Source organism: Mesoplodon mirus (genome assembly GCF_964341445.2).
Source record: "Mesoplodon mirus genome assembly, chromosome: 4".
Lineage (NCBI taxonomy): Eukaryota > Metazoa > Chordata > Mammalia > Artiodactyla > Ziphiidae > Mesoplodon > Mesoplodon mirus.
This window is the reverse complement of record NC_138979.1, coordinates 52,847,413-52,863,579: the sequence shown is the minus strand read 5'-3', so window position 1 is coordinate 52,863,579 and position 16,167 is coordinate 52,847,413. Positions and strand designations below refer to the sequence as shown.

At 47.3% G+C, this 16,167-nt stretch overlaps 1 protein-coding gene across 3 annotated transcripts in view; it reads right to left on the bottom strand.

Annotated features, from left to right (window-relative positions):
- Positions 1-16,167, bottom strand: part of TLN2 (talin 2) — a 451,691-nt gene that overhangs the window by 362,783 nt on the left and 72,741 nt on the right. For all 3 annotated transcript variants that reach the window (XM_082618383.1, XM_082618385.1, XM_082618384.1), the window contains exon 2: positions 3,265-3,354. The gene's annotated coding sequence lies outside the window, so the exon portion shown is untranslated. The remainder of the gene's footprint in view (positions 1-3,264; positions 3,355-16,167) is intronic.

Genomic DNA, 16,167 nt, shown 5'->3' with positions numbered 1-16,167 from the left:
CACTGTTACCACCACCCTGTTTGCTCAGGGATTCATCAGCAGTACTTACTAAGTCACTGCTCTTCTGATACACTGGCTTTAGATAAGCCAATGGAAGAAGGAATTTACACTGTTGGGTTCATTTAACAAATGTTTACTGAGCCCAAGGCTGAGCACTGGGCCCCGGGATACAGGCTGGATGAAGCATAATCCCTGTCCTCAAGGGGCTCATTTCTACAGACCAAGAAATTGGCTTCAGACATGGGCAAAGAGCTCAACTGGAGGGAATGCAGCCAGACACAGGGGGAAAGGGGCACTTCAGCCAGTCCTTGAAGACCGAATGGCCAGGATGAGTACACAGTGCTCCAAGAACATCATATCTAAAACCATTCTCTCTGCCAAGTAAAAGTCACCTCCTTCCTTTCACTGTTGAGGAATCAGGCCCAGAAAACAGAACCCACTAGACATTGGTGCCTGTATGAGAAATTGAGGCCCAGGTAAACATATACGGGCACAAGTTTACTCACTATGGATCTGGGAGGTGAATCCAGTTCCCACCAGCTCCAAATCCTTAACTCTGGATGCAAAAGCCTAAAGAAGTGAAAAGGCGCTGCTTTTAAGATCCAATTCCATGTTTACATGGGTGGGCCCACCCTACCACTCCAGTGGGGAGGGATGCACACGGACTTAGTAACACTGAGTTTGCAACACACGCCTAATAGTACAGTTCCTGCGTTGCCTAAAACGTGAGAATCAGAGTGCACACCTTGCCTCGGAAGCCTAGTTATATGGATTCAACTTAATTCTGCATCTAGTGAGTGGCTCAGTATATACACACACTCAGCATATATATGAAACCAAAATCAAGGAACCTAATTCAAAACTTAAAACCCATAAAGCTCTAGAATTGTGTATCTGATACAGAGTAGACAAAATAACCCTGAGCAGAACAAGGTTATTTGGAAATGGTCAGATACAGGAATCCCATAAAGTGGCCAGAAAATAGTCTTCAAAAACAATGCTATCAACCTGACCTTCTGCCTCCAGTTGTGAACCATCACAGACTAAGTTGTAGCCCTGACTCTCGGGGTCACAGGCAGCCATTGCAGGCCCCCTAGAGACCTGTCCCCAGGGAGGCTGGCAGAAGCTAGCGAGGGTGGGGCGAAAAGTCAGCCTCCATAATGTACCCTTCTCTTCCCTGTTCATTTCTGCCCCACATTGGCCAAGCTCCTCCTCGAACTCAAGGGAAGAAGGTGCTACAGAAGCTGACACACAGGGAAGCGCCATACCCAGGGGTATGATGAGGGCAAGACGGAAGAAAAGTAACACAAATAATCAGCAAACCACTCTTGCCACCAGCAGTAAAATCCTCTCTCTAGCCATGATCCAGGTGGTAAAAGCAAGAGGAGAAAAGGCCCTGCCCAAGGGCCGACAGACCAGGCCGGATCCTGAGCCTACTTGCCGTGTGACCCCAGGCAAGTTCGTCACCCCTGACCTCAATCTTGTCCTCTGTAAAAAGGTGACTACCTGCCTCGTGAGCCCTCGGGAAGGTTAAAGGCACCAGTGCTTTGCCCAAAACCTAGTATGTCGTAAGTGCTCCATAAATGGCCACTAGAACTATTAACTAGTGGAGAATCAATCTGGCTCCTTGTAAAAACTAAACATGACTTCTGAAAGACTTGACTGCGTTAATACAGCAGTGCTGAGTCGGCAACACCACACCGGCATCTCCAGAGAACACCCCAGGGGCCAATTCACCATCTGGACTCAAGACACCCCCTTTGGCAGCAGTGCCCTAAGCCCCCCTGCCAGCCCCTCGAACCCTCGCTCTGCCTGCTCTTTCTGTGGTCAGTTCTCCGCTTCCAATATAGTCTCGCTTCTCAACAACCCACTTAATGTGCCACATTAGCTCAGCTGAGGCAGTTTGCTCTTAAAAACAAGAAACAGCCTCAGTATTTTCAGAAATGCTGACTTCAAAACAGGCACACTGCGGAGACCTCACAGGATTCCACCTCAAGAATGTGAAAAGCATCGTATTTAAGGGAGGATTTCATTGACAACACCGCAACACACGATAACAAGGTACGAGCTCACAGACACTGGGGAGGGTAACAGGCTCCCATACTCTCTGGTCGGGCTCGTATTTCAAACCACTCAGCCTCACACGGCTGAGGGAGACGGACCCACCAGACAAACCCCCACCGGGTCTCTGGGGGCTTTACAGGCACACACCTCAGGCAGTTCGCCAAGAGTCACACTCGAGGACAAGTCTCATGGGCATCAGGATCCTTAGACCTTACTTCTCCAAGTGTGAGCTACAAACCAGCAGCTTCGGCATCACCTGGACCTTGACAGAAGCACAGGCTCGCAGGCCCCACCCAGACCTACCCCATCAGGGTGTGCAGTTTAACTAGATCCCCGGGTGCCAGTGCTTGAGAGTATTTAGAACAAAGCAGTCTACCCAGACAGGACTGTGATCATTTACTTAGGTTTTCACTTGGTCTTTTTCTTTCTTCATGGAAGTTCCATGAGAGCACAGACTGTGCCAACCTTAGCCACCAGCACACAGTAGATAATCAATATTTGTTGAATGAATGAACGGATGAATGGGTGGTCTACCGAGTGACTGAAGAGGCCTATCCTGTGTTAAGTGCAAAGAAAGGTGCAAGCAAGGGCCTGAGAGAGAAAGAGACAGAACACCTGGGGGTGGGGGGAAGGGGTCTATAAGAGGTGGTCAGAGGAGGCCTCTCTAAAAGGGGGTTTGCAGACTTCCCTGGGAGTCCAGTGGTTAGGATTCCAGGCTTTCACTGTGGTGGCCCAGGTTCAATCCCTGGTCGGAGAAGATCCCGCAAGCCACGTGGTGCAGCCAAAAAACTAAATAAAAAATAAAAGGGGTTCGCACCAGGGGCGGTGTGAGGCTCACGTGTGATGGATGAGGAGGCCCCGGGGAAGAGGATGTCAGCTGTGAGGATCAGCACCTTCACTTGCCACCATAAAGAGTCTCGGCCTGTAGGCCAGCAGGGATAGAGAATCAAGACTGGTAAGTTGGGCTCTGGTGGTGGAACAAAGCAGCTCTCAGGAGGCAGATTCAGAAGGCCCCCGGCCATATGACCGTTGGGGCAGAAAGGCTGTGTCTGGAGTCACAGCTGCCATCTCTAAGGCTCCTGAAAGTGGGCGTGCCAGAGGAGGTCTGCAGAGGGAGGTGGTCCGTCAGCTAGACTTTGTTCCCTAGCCACTACCCCTCCAGCCCTCGGATTCCAAAGTTGAAACATGGAGATTACTCACTGTTTTTGCCAAGTCGATCCAGGAACTTGCGGGCAGCCGAACATCCAAGGGTCCGGGAGCCCAGTCCAGATGTTACCCTGCAGCAGCACGCTGGCAAAAAAAAGAGACAAATGACACGAGTCAGTGCAGGTAGCCATGTTAGTGGGGAAGCAACATTGTCCCAGCGTTGAATGACACCAACGGGCTTCAGATTCTAAAGAGAGCAGAAAAGGAAAATGCCACGCGGAGCCAGTGGTCTCAGAGCACTGTGCATTGACACAGATGGCAACTCCTCTGTCCACAGTGGCGGGAGAGAAGCACCATGTCACCAGCAGCAGCTAAAGAACAGCCTCTCTGCAAATCCCCCAGTGTGGAGTCCAGACGTACGGCTGCAAAGCGCCCTTGGAGATAATCAGGCCCAACCCCTCCCTTTACAGATGAGAGAAGCCAAGACTCAGAAAAGACAGGCCTTGTCCAAAATCAGCAGCATGTAATGGCGAGTCCAGGAAGGGAATGTTAAAATCAAGTCTATAAAGAGCTTAAGTTTACCTGTAAATTACCTTCCTTCAAGAAACTCAGGTTCTAAATAAATGTTGTTCTTATTCATTCTGGCTCTTAACAGAGAAGAGACAAACCTTAATAGTTCCCCTATTTCTCTCCCCTTAATCCCCAAGGACTTTGAAAAGCCAAACTGAAACTCCTGGTTTTCTTCAAGACAAAAGAAAAAGAGAGAAAGAAAAACCTCAGGACTGTTCACATTTGAGTACAAGAAGAAAAATCTAAAAACTGTGGAGGAAAACCTCAAGACCTAAAAATTCTGAATTTATGAGATATAAACAGCACAGAACCAAAACAAAAGCACCTTTTCCATACATCAGGTTTACAGACCAGAACCCTCCAGGGAAATGCCTGGAGACCACAAGAAGTGGTACATTTCAAAGACACGGGGGGGCTAAGACTTGTCATTGGTCATTTTGTTAAAATGAAATGGATGATCAAAATGCTGAGTCTTTAGAAAATGACCCTTCTGGCTATTTTTTTTTTAATGAATCATCATCTAATTATATATTTAAGCCATAATCATGTAAATAGTTACCTCTTCCCCTGGGGTTCTAGTTCCAGGTGACCCTGACAAATCAATGCAACCTTGGGCAGATCACACCTAACCTTGCACGTCTTCCATCAACTCATCCATGAAAGAGCAGAGATGGAATAAGACTCAACTCTTCAGCTAGAGAATTCTGAAATTCCCCTACATTGCTGGAACAAGCTGAAAGTATCTCCCATTAAGTCAGCTTATACAAAGCGTAATTACTCGCCTACTTTGAAGAAGTGAATGTCAGTCATGATAAATTTAAATTGCCATCTCTTAGGAAGTAACTACAAAGTTGGTGTAACAATAGTCATATTCTGTTTCTAGGGAGTTTCCTTCAGCAGTGACAAATCTGCCTCCACCCGCGCTAAGTGGGTATTTGGATCTGTTTCCCCAAAGGTCCATTATTATTTATAAGGGGGAAAGTTAGGGTTTCTTTTGCATGAAGTGGAATTTAGGCAGTGAGGTCATTTGTTTTGAAACTACAGCAACCATTCCAGTTTTTTCCCCCCGTTTTAGCATTTCAGTTACTCTGGGTCAAGAGTAAAAGATACATTTTTCAGAGAAAATGCAAAGCCTGCTAGGCCATCCACAGAATGGTCAAGGATTCTGCCCTGGACAGTCCAGGGCACAACTTTCCCTTTCCAAAGTTAGGCATGCTCACAGGTAAAAAGCCAGCGCAGACTCGCACACAAGCGGACTCACACTTTTCAAGGAATTTAACAGTCCCAGGATTCATTTTAAAAAAATAAACAAAAAAACACAACCTACCATATTGGCCACATTTTTCCTTATCCTTACAGGGAAGGAGGGTCCATAAACCCCTCTGGAAATATGATGGACCCTCTCCCCCAGAAGAAGAACATAATAGATTCAGTTTCAGAGGGTTCAGAGTCCCCTGAAATCTCTCTTGTACCTCTGGTTAAGGACCCCGGCTTAATTAATATAAGGAGTCCCTTTTTATCTTTCTCTCTGAACTTTCTACAAGCCCTTGGTGAAGAGGGTCGTGAGTGGCAATGCCATTTACAAAGAGATACACAAGGGCAAGGACCAGCGAGAAAACTGGCTTCATGTAGCTCTTGTGGTGGAGAGTATGACTCTGCAGCCAGCAATGTTAATAACTGTTCTAGAGCCCTAGGCTGCGCCTGGGAGCCCTCGCCAGTTTCAACAGGGACCTTCCCAAAGCTGTGTTTGTGCTTGGTACTCAGCTTTTCAAAACGAAAACAGTATCAAACATCTGCATTGTTTAGGAACGCATACCTAGGTACCAAGGCTCAGTTAAAATGAAAAATTGCGATGCTTATCACAACTCTGAGGCGATGGGGGAGAGTCTAAGACATTTAAGATATCCGTAACGTTGATTTCTTAGCCTGGTTGTTGGCTTCCCAGATGTTCAAACTATTCCCATACATTTCACATATTCTTCTCTATGTATGTCACAGACTAAAGCAATCTTCCTTACAGAGAGATTCAGGTCAGTGACAAGGACCTCCAGGACTTGTCATCTCAGACCCAGCTCAAGACAGCAGTGAAACTGTGTGGCGAGCCCAGTGCTTGTCTGAGGGTGGGGCCTGTCAGGGAATAGTTACCAGCTCTGGCCCCTGGGGCACCATCTATAAATACATCTTGCTTTAAAAAAAAAAAAAAAAGTCCACACCCTGGGACAGCCCTGTGTTCCGGGCTGAGGCCGCGCTGACCTCCAATGCTGCCTGTCACTCTGGGAAAAGCTGGTGTTGGGTTTCTGCGAACTCATTGGTCTTTCCTCTTCTATGCTTGGCAGGCCTATTTCCTGGGGCACATTCTGCTACTGTGAACAATCTCAGTAAGTCTTCCTGAACTACTAAGAAAGAAGCGAAGCCCAGACACGTGTGCAGAACTCAGAGGAATGTCCGGCCACCTCCTTCCTCCGCTGGATACAGAGGCCGGGGTGCCTTACGTCTTCTCCTTCCGGTGCCTCGTTACTCCACCCTCCTTGTGAGAATTCTGCTCATTCAGTGAGCGGTCAAGACATCCACTGGCCAGAAAAAGGTGGACAGGGTATGGAGCCATGAGCAGTGCATCTCGGTTCCTAGCCCTTCCCACACACTTACCAATACTATCTTGACCAAATAAGGAAAGTACACTCCTTGCCTAATAATTTGAGCAAGAGCATGCCATTCCAAAAAGACCCTTTTCTGAGGTAATGTGACTAGCAGACAAAGCTATCATTTTTTATTTACAACCGCCAAACATTGACACCATGACATCAAACAACATTTTAACCCGGTTTGGGAGAGCCTGCACCCATACACTGTGCAGGACGGACTCACAGTAGCATGTGCCTAAGAAAGGAAATACTGTAGTCCCTCATCTCTTGCTATGTCTCTTCTGCTCCTCCCCTAGCTCAAGTCTGCAATTTAAAAAGTGTGTGGGGGGCTTCCCTGGTGGCGCAGTGGTTGAGAGTCCACCTGCCGATGCAGGGGACACGGGTTCGTGCCCCGGTCCAGGAAGATCCCACATGCCACGGAGCGGCTGGGCCCGTGAGCCATGGCCGCTGAGCCTGCATGTCCGGAGCCTGTGCTCCGCAACGGGAGAGGCCACAACAGTGAGAGGCCCACGTACCGGAAAAAAAAAAAAAAAAAAGTGTGTGTGTAAATATGCACACGAGCACACACATGCATGCAAGCCCAACATTCTTGATAGACTCAAAACAATAGCTTACAGGGAAACTATCGCCCAGCGCTCAGGAAAAGTAAAGGCCAGCCAATTCCAGAAAAACAAAGGGTTTCAGCAACTAAAATGGGAACAAAATGATCTCATGCCCCTTTCCCACTGAGCCTGTGCCTAAGTGGGATCCTTCTCAAACCTGAAGTGCTCATTCACAGTCACTGTTTCCACCCTAGGGGAACCCATGGGAGGATGGCCGAGCCAGGAAACAGATTCCAGAGGTAACTTTTTGATGTTTAACCCAGACAACCCGCAGACGGGGGCTCCTCAGCCAAGGAGGGGGCTGGAGTGCTCGGTGAGGCTCGAGACCTTATCCTCGGGGCATTAGTCACTACGTCCAACAGCTAGCTCCTTTAAATCAAGGGCCTGGACCAGGAATGACCGTGGACCCTCCAATAACAGGCCGGCATCTCTGGGGCCCTAGAGTCCTCACGATTCTCCCACACCTTGGAGAACACAGGCAGGAAAAGACCACACTCGCAGGCCTCCTGCTGCCTCCCCCGCATTATCACACCTGCCACCCAGGCAGGGCTGGCATGCAGACTAAAGGGATGGGTGAAAAGCGTGAGCGTGCTCTGGATTTACTACACACCAAGGCACTGTGCTAAGTGCTGGGAGAGGAAGAGAAGGAGGTGGTACCTTTTAAGGTCAAAAAGTTCTGCAGACGCCCCCCACCCCCAAATACACCAGAGTTGTACTTCTGGTTCCCTTGGAGAGAGGAAAATATGAAGACATAAGTGCTCTTAAATCCATTTTTAATTCATCCCAAGAGCCCCTACGTGCATTTTAAAACACCAAAGAGTAATTCCAAGGCATTATTAATTTATTCTATAAGCAAATACTTGACACATAAGGATTAAGGATCCCTTGAATAACTTCCACAACACAATAAGATAGCCTGTGTTCTGCTTTGAAGCGGTGCTGGGGTAAGGGTTGGGACGGAGTAAAAAAAAACAACCAAAAAACATCCCCAAACGTCTGCCATACTTAGAGACTATGCTGTTTGGAAGAAACCTTAGGTCACATGTGAAGGTAGGAACTCTTTTTGGAACCAGCCATAACCGGCATCGCCACCCACAGCTGGGTGGTCTTCTCCAGTGCACAGCCCCCAACCAGCGCCCCGTGCACAGCCCTCCTGCAGTTCCCTCTGCAGGGACCCCACCCCTGCACTTTGCATTGAGTTCCAGATCATCTCTTCTCTGGTCTATCTCAACCTGGAGCTCCATGAGGGCATGGGCTGCCCTCTTATGCTGGCACCCCTAGCACCTTGCACAGGGCACCCAGTAGATTAATAGTAAGGAACCTGAGGGAAGAGGGAGAAAGACGATGTGTTAGAGAGGCCTCTTGTAGGTAACTAAGATAAATAATAGAGTTTGGGGAGGAGGACGGCTATGAGTGGACCATTCCCTCTGAGTCCAGCATAACTCAGTCATTTCACATTCGAGTTTGAAAACTCAGGACTATAATAAAGACACAAGAAAAAACATTCGATAGTCTTCCCAGAGGCCCAGCCCACGTGAGCAGCCCGGCTTCCCCATCAATCAGTCTGACAGCAGCAGAGAGAACTAGACTGGAAGGCTCGCATTGTCCACTTCCTCGTGCCTTCCTGCCCTGCTTGCAGAGCTGCTTTTCCACCTTTCTCCCTTCTCTGCTGCGCTTCAAGTTCTCCACTGATACCAGGATGCACTTCAAATCTCTTACCGTGGAAAGAGGTCCCGCACACTCAGACTCCCTGACTCAGCTGCCGCCCAGAGACACCCCCAGCCCTGGAGCCACAAACCAGTCCCAAGAGTGCGTCTGGTGTCTGAGATTCTCCTCACCCCAACACATCCTGTCTTCTACTCACCTACTTTGGGGTCTGTCCCCAAGCCATTCCTTCCAGGAAAGCCCAACCCCCTCGTCTGATATCTATCTACCTCCCCCCAAAACCCAATCACATGTCCCCAAGCCTCCAAGACGACCCCCCTGAGCCTCCCAATCAAAATTAGTCTTTCCTTCCCCGTACATGCCAGAGGCTGTTGTCCCGCTGTGAGACACCTCATTACCAGAGGGTTAGCTTCTGTGTACCTTTCACACTCCCTAGACCGAGTTCCTGGCAGGCAAGAAGGCTAGGTAGGGAACAAAGATAAAGGTGGTGCCAACAGTGAAGACTCTTGGCAAACAGTCAAGACTCGGATATCTGTGAAATGCCTATGCCTTAGTGTTAAGGATTCTTATGGGTTTCAGGATGCCAATTCTAGAATCAAACCAAGCACACAAACAGCCTGAACGAGGATCTTGGGGGTTGTTTGGGCATACTCCAGTAACTCAACTACTCAATCACATTAGGCCATAAGTTTAGGCTCTATTTCCCAAGGGCCAAACAACTAGACTTCCTCAGCAAACTCAAGTGTTCGTTCCTCTGGGACCTACCAAAAAAGCCTGCCACTTCGAAATGCGCAGGCCCACTGTTCTTTATAAAGGACATCTTCTCGATAAGTCGCATTATTAAAGGAACTGAATTTATAAACTCACTCTCAAGGCACAGATTTCTTTTGAGACAGATCAACCCACACACTTTTTCTTCTGATTCACTGAATGTGTTATGTGGGTCTAGAATTCAGACACTTCCCTAGGTCAGAAAATCCATTTGCTTGTGAACAGATAGAAATGGCAATGTTCTTTTTTTTTTTTTTTTTTTTTTTTGGATGCATTGGGTCTTTGTTGCTGCGCGTGGGCTTTCTCTAGTTGCAGCAAGCAGGGGCTACTCTTCATTGTAGTGCATGGGCTTCTCATCGCGGTGGCTTCTCTTGTTGTGGAGCACGGGTTTCTAGGTGTGCGGGCTCAGTAGTTGTGGCTCACGGGCTTAGTTGCTCCGCAGCATGTGGGATCTTCCTGGACCAGGGCTCGAACCCATGTACCCTGCATTGGCAGGTGGATTCTTAACCACTGCGCCACCAGGGAAGTCCCAATAGCAATGTTCTTAATGCTGGTCTCAGATGAGAAGTCTGCTTACATGCTCCAAATAAAGGAAGCAGTATTTGACCCAGTTGAGAAGCCTCTGGAATCTTTTCTCCACCTAACACAAATGTTTCTCATTTGGTCCAAGCTCTGTTTCAATTACATGCCAAGAAAAGACAAAGAAAAACCCACTACCACCCACTCCTGCTTTCATGAAAACATTATAAACTATCCTTATTATGTCATATAGTAAAGTGGCCTCGCATAAGTAAAGTGGCCTTGCATAAGGTAATGTTGACAAAGGGTTACAGGAGCCAAAGCTTTCTCAAGAACTGCTTTGTTCATGGGTGTTCTCCTGCTTGTCTGCCCTGCAGTGGCCTTTTTCCTTTCCAGAAAACAGACAGCATGGGGACGTGGGTCCCATCTGAAGCCTTTGACGTTCATTTTTAAAGGACTGTCATGAACATCAACACAAAAAAGCAACTTCTGTGTAACATTAAATAATTTCAGCAACAAAAGTTGAATGAACAGAGTGACCTCATAGTCCACCTTAACCCAGCTAAGTCAATCCCAGCTGTGAGAGGGGAGGTCAGTAGTTTTAATTTCTACCTAGAGCCCACAGGCCAACTCCCTTGTCACCATTCAGGTAGAGGCATTTCAAAGAAATTCAAACAGCACGCTATCTTCTCTGGCATACTTCTTAGATTAATTAAACTCTTAAGTGTTAAACTCTGAGGGTCCCACAACAGCACCATACCCATCCTTTTTACAGTTTGGGTTATAGGCTCACACTCCAGAATGGAAGCCAAAGCTTTCCCATTTAAAGCAAAAAGAAAGGAAGGAAAATGTGAAGTACCTGAATTCTTAAAGGCTAGACAACCTTTATTATTATTGTCTTTTCTTCCCAAGGACCTCTCTGGTGATTAGTATGAACTTACCCAAGATTCTACACCAAAGTTCTATCTTTTTTATTCCAACCAGAAATTTTAGATGTAGAAGGAACCTTGGAGATTCCTGGGCCCATGGCTTATCAAACTCTCCTGCCAGAATTCCACCAGACAGAAGAGGGTGGGCCACCAACACTGGGAAGCCATTCCCAGCAAGCATGAGATTGTGTTCATTTTGTTCAAGTTCTATATCCTAGCTTCAATTCTTACCATACAGATTTTCCACTTATTCAGTATGTGCATGATGCTAAGATACCTCGTCTTCCAAATTCCTGAGTAAAATTAAGTCTCCAGTAAGAGTCTTAGGTTTATCCTGGGGTTTCATACACCCAGGCTAAGTTCACCACCCTGCACTTCCCAGCGGCCCAGGAAGCACGAATCGTGGCTCTGCCCTTCCTCTTGCAGATGAGGAGGAAACTGCTGCCCGAATATCTGATGACCTGATGAAGAGAGTCTGGGCAGCCCCAAGTACAGATCCCAGGTCTCCAGCCTCTCTGTCTGGGGCTCTTCATCCCTTTGCATCCAACGATTCATAGGCACCCAAAGCCAATCCTTAACTCATAAGGTCATGGTCCACTGCAAAATCTGCCCATACATCTGCACTGTATTCAGGCAGGTTTAATTACGTTGGTGAGTGTTCTCTTCTGAGCTTACCCCAAGGTTCACAAAATGGAAGCCTGATTTTTCAGGGGTTTCAGATTGCCAAAACCTCCTTGGCCTTTGGCATACTCTGACTTCTCGCCCACTCATAGAACATGTTGTCCCCATCGACACCCATTGGCTAAAATTAAAAGTACAAGCTGCTTAGTGAAGACAAGTCATTGGCGTTCAAAATCTAAAACGAGGGCTTCCCTGGTGGCACAGTGGTTAAGAATCCCCCTGCTGATGCAGAGGACACTGGTTCGAGCCCTGGTCTGGGAAGATCCCACATGCTGCAGAGCAACGAAGCCCCTGCGCCACAACTACTGAGCTACTGAGCCTGAGCTCTAGAGCCGCCAAGTCACAACTACTGAGCCCCCGTGCCACAACTACTGAAGCCCGTGCACCTAGAGCCTGTGCTCCACAATAAGAGAAGCCACCGCAATGAGAAGCCTGTACACTACAACAAAGAGTAGCCCCCGTTCACCGCAACCAGAGAAAAGCCTGCCCACAGCAACGAAGACCCAACGCAGCCAAAGATAAAATAAATTAAATAAAATAAAATTTTTAAAAAATCTACAATGAAAACCAGATCAAATCTACTCAAGGGAAAAGTGTCGTCCCAAACACAATGCAGTTCATTTCAGAACCATGCTGACCTCTTTCCTGTAAATGGCCTTGGATCCAGTGTTATCTACTGTCAGAGCTGGAGAAAACACTTTAGCTGTGTATTTCACATTTCAAAGCAAAAGGGGAAAGGGGCCATGCCAACATGAAAGTTTTATCTATGAATTCCAAGGAGCATCATATACATCTAAAGCAATGGTTCTCCACAGGGAGCAATTTTACCCCCTCAGGGGGACATTTGGGGGTATCTGGAGACACTTTTGGCTGTCACAATTTAAGCGGGAGGGGGTGGTGCTACTACTCTCTAGCGGGTAGAGGCCAGGAATGGGACTAAAAACCCTATAATGCACAGGACAGCCCCCACACAAAGAATCACCCAACCAAACTGAACAGTGCCGAGGTTGAGCACACGTACCTAAAATACAGAAGAATACTAGGGCGAAGTCATGAGTCCTGCTTCTTCCCCAGAGGGCTGCTTGGTCTGGACATAGCACCTGAATTTCTGGGTTTCTGGCTCATTGTCACTAAACAAAGAGGTTGGCCTGTTTCAGAGACTTTGCAACCTCAACACTGGACTCAGGAGCCTTCCAGCATGGCAGCTCGCCAAGCCCACAGCTACTGTCTCTCACCCTAACATGCTTGATCAGGGGCATTTCCCACCAGGCTTCTCTCAGGCCCGTGCACCACAACTACTGAGCCTGTGCTCTAGAACCCGTGAGCCACAACTACTGAGCCCATGCACCACAACTACTGAAGCCTGCACACCTAGAGCCTGTGCTCTGCAACAAGAAGCCACCGTAATGAGAAGCCCGCGCACCACAACGAAGAGTAGCCCCCGCTCGCCGCAACTAGAGAAAGCCCACGCGCAGCAACAAAGACCCAACACAGCCAAAAATAAATAAATTTAAAAATAAAAAAATATTTTTTAAATAAATAAAAACATTCTATGCAGTCAGTAAAATAAGGACAGACATGTAAGCTTCATTTTGAATTCTATATTCTGCTTTGCAAAAATGCCTAAGCACAAAAGGGGAGAAAAAAAGTCTTATCATAAAATTAAAAGCATGGCTGCAACTGCATTCAATGATTTAAAAGGTTTTTTTGCATTTTCATAATACTTGGCAACCATCAACCAGCCCACCACCCCAGCTTAAGGGGCAGACTCAGTATTAAGTCATTGTTTTGTGAAGAGAGAAAACATGCGACCACCTTCCCATTCCCAAGACCATCTCTAGTGGCTCCAGCTGTATACACAACTCCCATGGAAGAGACGAGCTTAGCCAAGAGGCTGAGCCCCTCCATTCACAATCCAATGGTATCTAAAACCACAGAATACAGGGGTTGTTTTACAAGTAAAATTCTCACTTTCGGGAAAATGAATATAACTTGTCTGACTGAGGGGAGAGGATTAACATCTTAAACTGCCTCCATGAGTTCATCATTGCTCTCTCTCTCAAAGAGGGCAAAAGAGTGAACCACTTGTCCAATCATGCTCCTTAGGAATTCCTTTGTGCTCAAAGCCAAGGATTCTCCAGATCCCAAGCTGGGACACAGTAGCTGGATTAATGGGAAAAGTGGGAGAAGACACCCAGCAGAGAAAAGAGGGGTCATGGAACTTCTAAGACTAAAAAGCAATGGCACACACCTCGGCTAAAAAGCTGAAGGGTTTTGACACATTTCATTTGCCTCAAAGAAACCAACAAACCAACACTCACCACAAGTTTCCCAGTACATCCATCACCCATAAAGCAAATGAGAAGAAATCCAAAAATCATTTAAGAGGAAAAACAAAAACTAGTGAAAACTCTACAGATGGCAACACAGGGTTAATGTCTCGGGGCAAGGCTTCCCCTCAGCAAGTACAAATCCGAAATCATAATAAAGATGCTGAAGGATTTAGTCATGAGCCCTCCCCTCGGCCACCAGAAGGAATGGCAAAAATGCAGAGTAAGCGCTGGAAGCCAGAACGTTTCATTTTCTTTCTAACTGTGCAAAGAATTTGCATTTAAAATGAGCATTTCATCAGAGCTTCCAAGAATGCTTGATATTTGGCTGCTAAGCAGAATAAAAGTGGTCCTCCAAAACACCAAATTTCTAATTATTTAATTGCAAATAAAGTATCTGGGTTCCCAGGTAGACTAAAGAACACTTGAAGCTAATTACGTCTTCCAAGCCAGGTGTAACTTAAAATATAGTCAAATACAGACAACTCTTAAAATATAGTCAAATATAGACAACTCTTAAAATACAGTCAAATCACAAATCACATTACCAAAAAGTAACAAGGATAAAAAGTACCTTCCTGGTGACTAAACTCCCCGTGAATCAAACCTTACTTTCTATATATTTTCACATTTACAAGGAAAGTAGTATCAAAGAAACAAAGGTTTGTATGAAAACTAAAGAAAAAACCATTAGGAAAGTGGAAGGCATTTTTTCTTGAGCAACTAAGTATTGAACGCCCACAGTGAGAAGGATCGGGTGCTGGAGGAGGATCGAGGCAACGGGGCCCAGTGGCAGGGAAAACCCATGAGAGCCCCCCACCCCCCACCCCGGAAGGGGACCGCTATTACTCACAGGACCTGTAAATTAATAACCCTGGTTCTCAGCATCCATATTCAAAACACACAACTGAAATTTGATTTTTTTTTTTTAAAAGAAAGAAAGGGTGGAAGGGAGGGATCCAGAGGGAACACCAGAGAGCACCTCACAATTCCTCCGCCACCAGAGGAGGGGGTCAGAAAAAGGGGATGTCAGTGGGTGGCTTTAGCCTCCTTCCATAAGAAGGAGAGTTTTAATTAGTTTATTAAATGCAGAAGGGGCTTTTATCTTCTTTACTCAGTAACAATATTGGAGGGTGGAAAGGAACACTAGAAAAATATTAATACAAGCTCAAAAAAGGGTTACCAGAGCCGTGGGGCTGGAGGGAAGGCAAGAGCACCCCTGTTCTGAAGGGGAATAAATACTCCAATGAGCCACGGGGCTCTTGTGGTCGCAGCCATCAGCCGAACTGAACAACACACAAAGGGAATTCTTGGGAGTCTGAAGCTGTTGCGCGTCTCCTTCCACAATCTCCTCCTTGTGTGGGGGCGCTGCTCTGCAGTCAGGATAGCTTTTCACCAGAGCTAGATTTCCTAACAAGGGCATTTTAATTAAAGATGAGACACAAGGCAATGCAACAGGGAAAGAGCAATCAGCAGGGGAGGCTGTCCAGCCTGCAGCCTCCATGTGGTTCCCATTCCCACCAGGGCCTCGTACCAAGCTGGCTTTATATTTGATCATCCTGGACCTGGACAGGAGGCCTGCACCAGCTGACGAGAGCCACACCCACAGCTCAAGGCCATTTCCTGCGGCTGGCTCTCTCATTATTCAGCCTACTGCAGTACCCCACTCTTCTCCCAAAAACAGTGTCCCCTGTGGCTAAGCAGACTTCCCCAGCATCCCCGACAGGTGATACCTCTATCATCCATGCCTGGCAAACTCCCAGGCTGGGAATCTGGACCACGGGGGTCCAGGAAGATGAGCCACTGGCTCAACACCAGGAACCCAACAGGTAGTAGTGGTTTCCAAAACAGACGGCCCTAACAACTCATGGAGTAACCAGCCAACTCCATGGCTTCCCTTAAGTGGACTGCCCACGGGCCTTTCAGACTGAGGCCAAGGGCCAGCTGTGGACAGGTGATGCATGCCACCCACCCGTCCCTCTCCTGGGGGCTTCTGTGAAACCAAAAACCCAGCCCTCCTCCTCCTACAGAGAGTGTCCCAGGCCATTACCTCAACTTGGATACGGTCTAGCTAACATTTGGTCTTTTCTGTGCTGACCAGGCCATTCTTGAGCCAGCAGTAATCTCCCTCGGAGCTTTTGCTTGTGTTCTTCTCTCTGCATGGAGGATCCTGGCCCAGGTGGCTCACCTGGCTGGCAAACTTTCATCCCTCAAGTCTTAGCTTAAATGTCACCTCTCTAGAGACTCA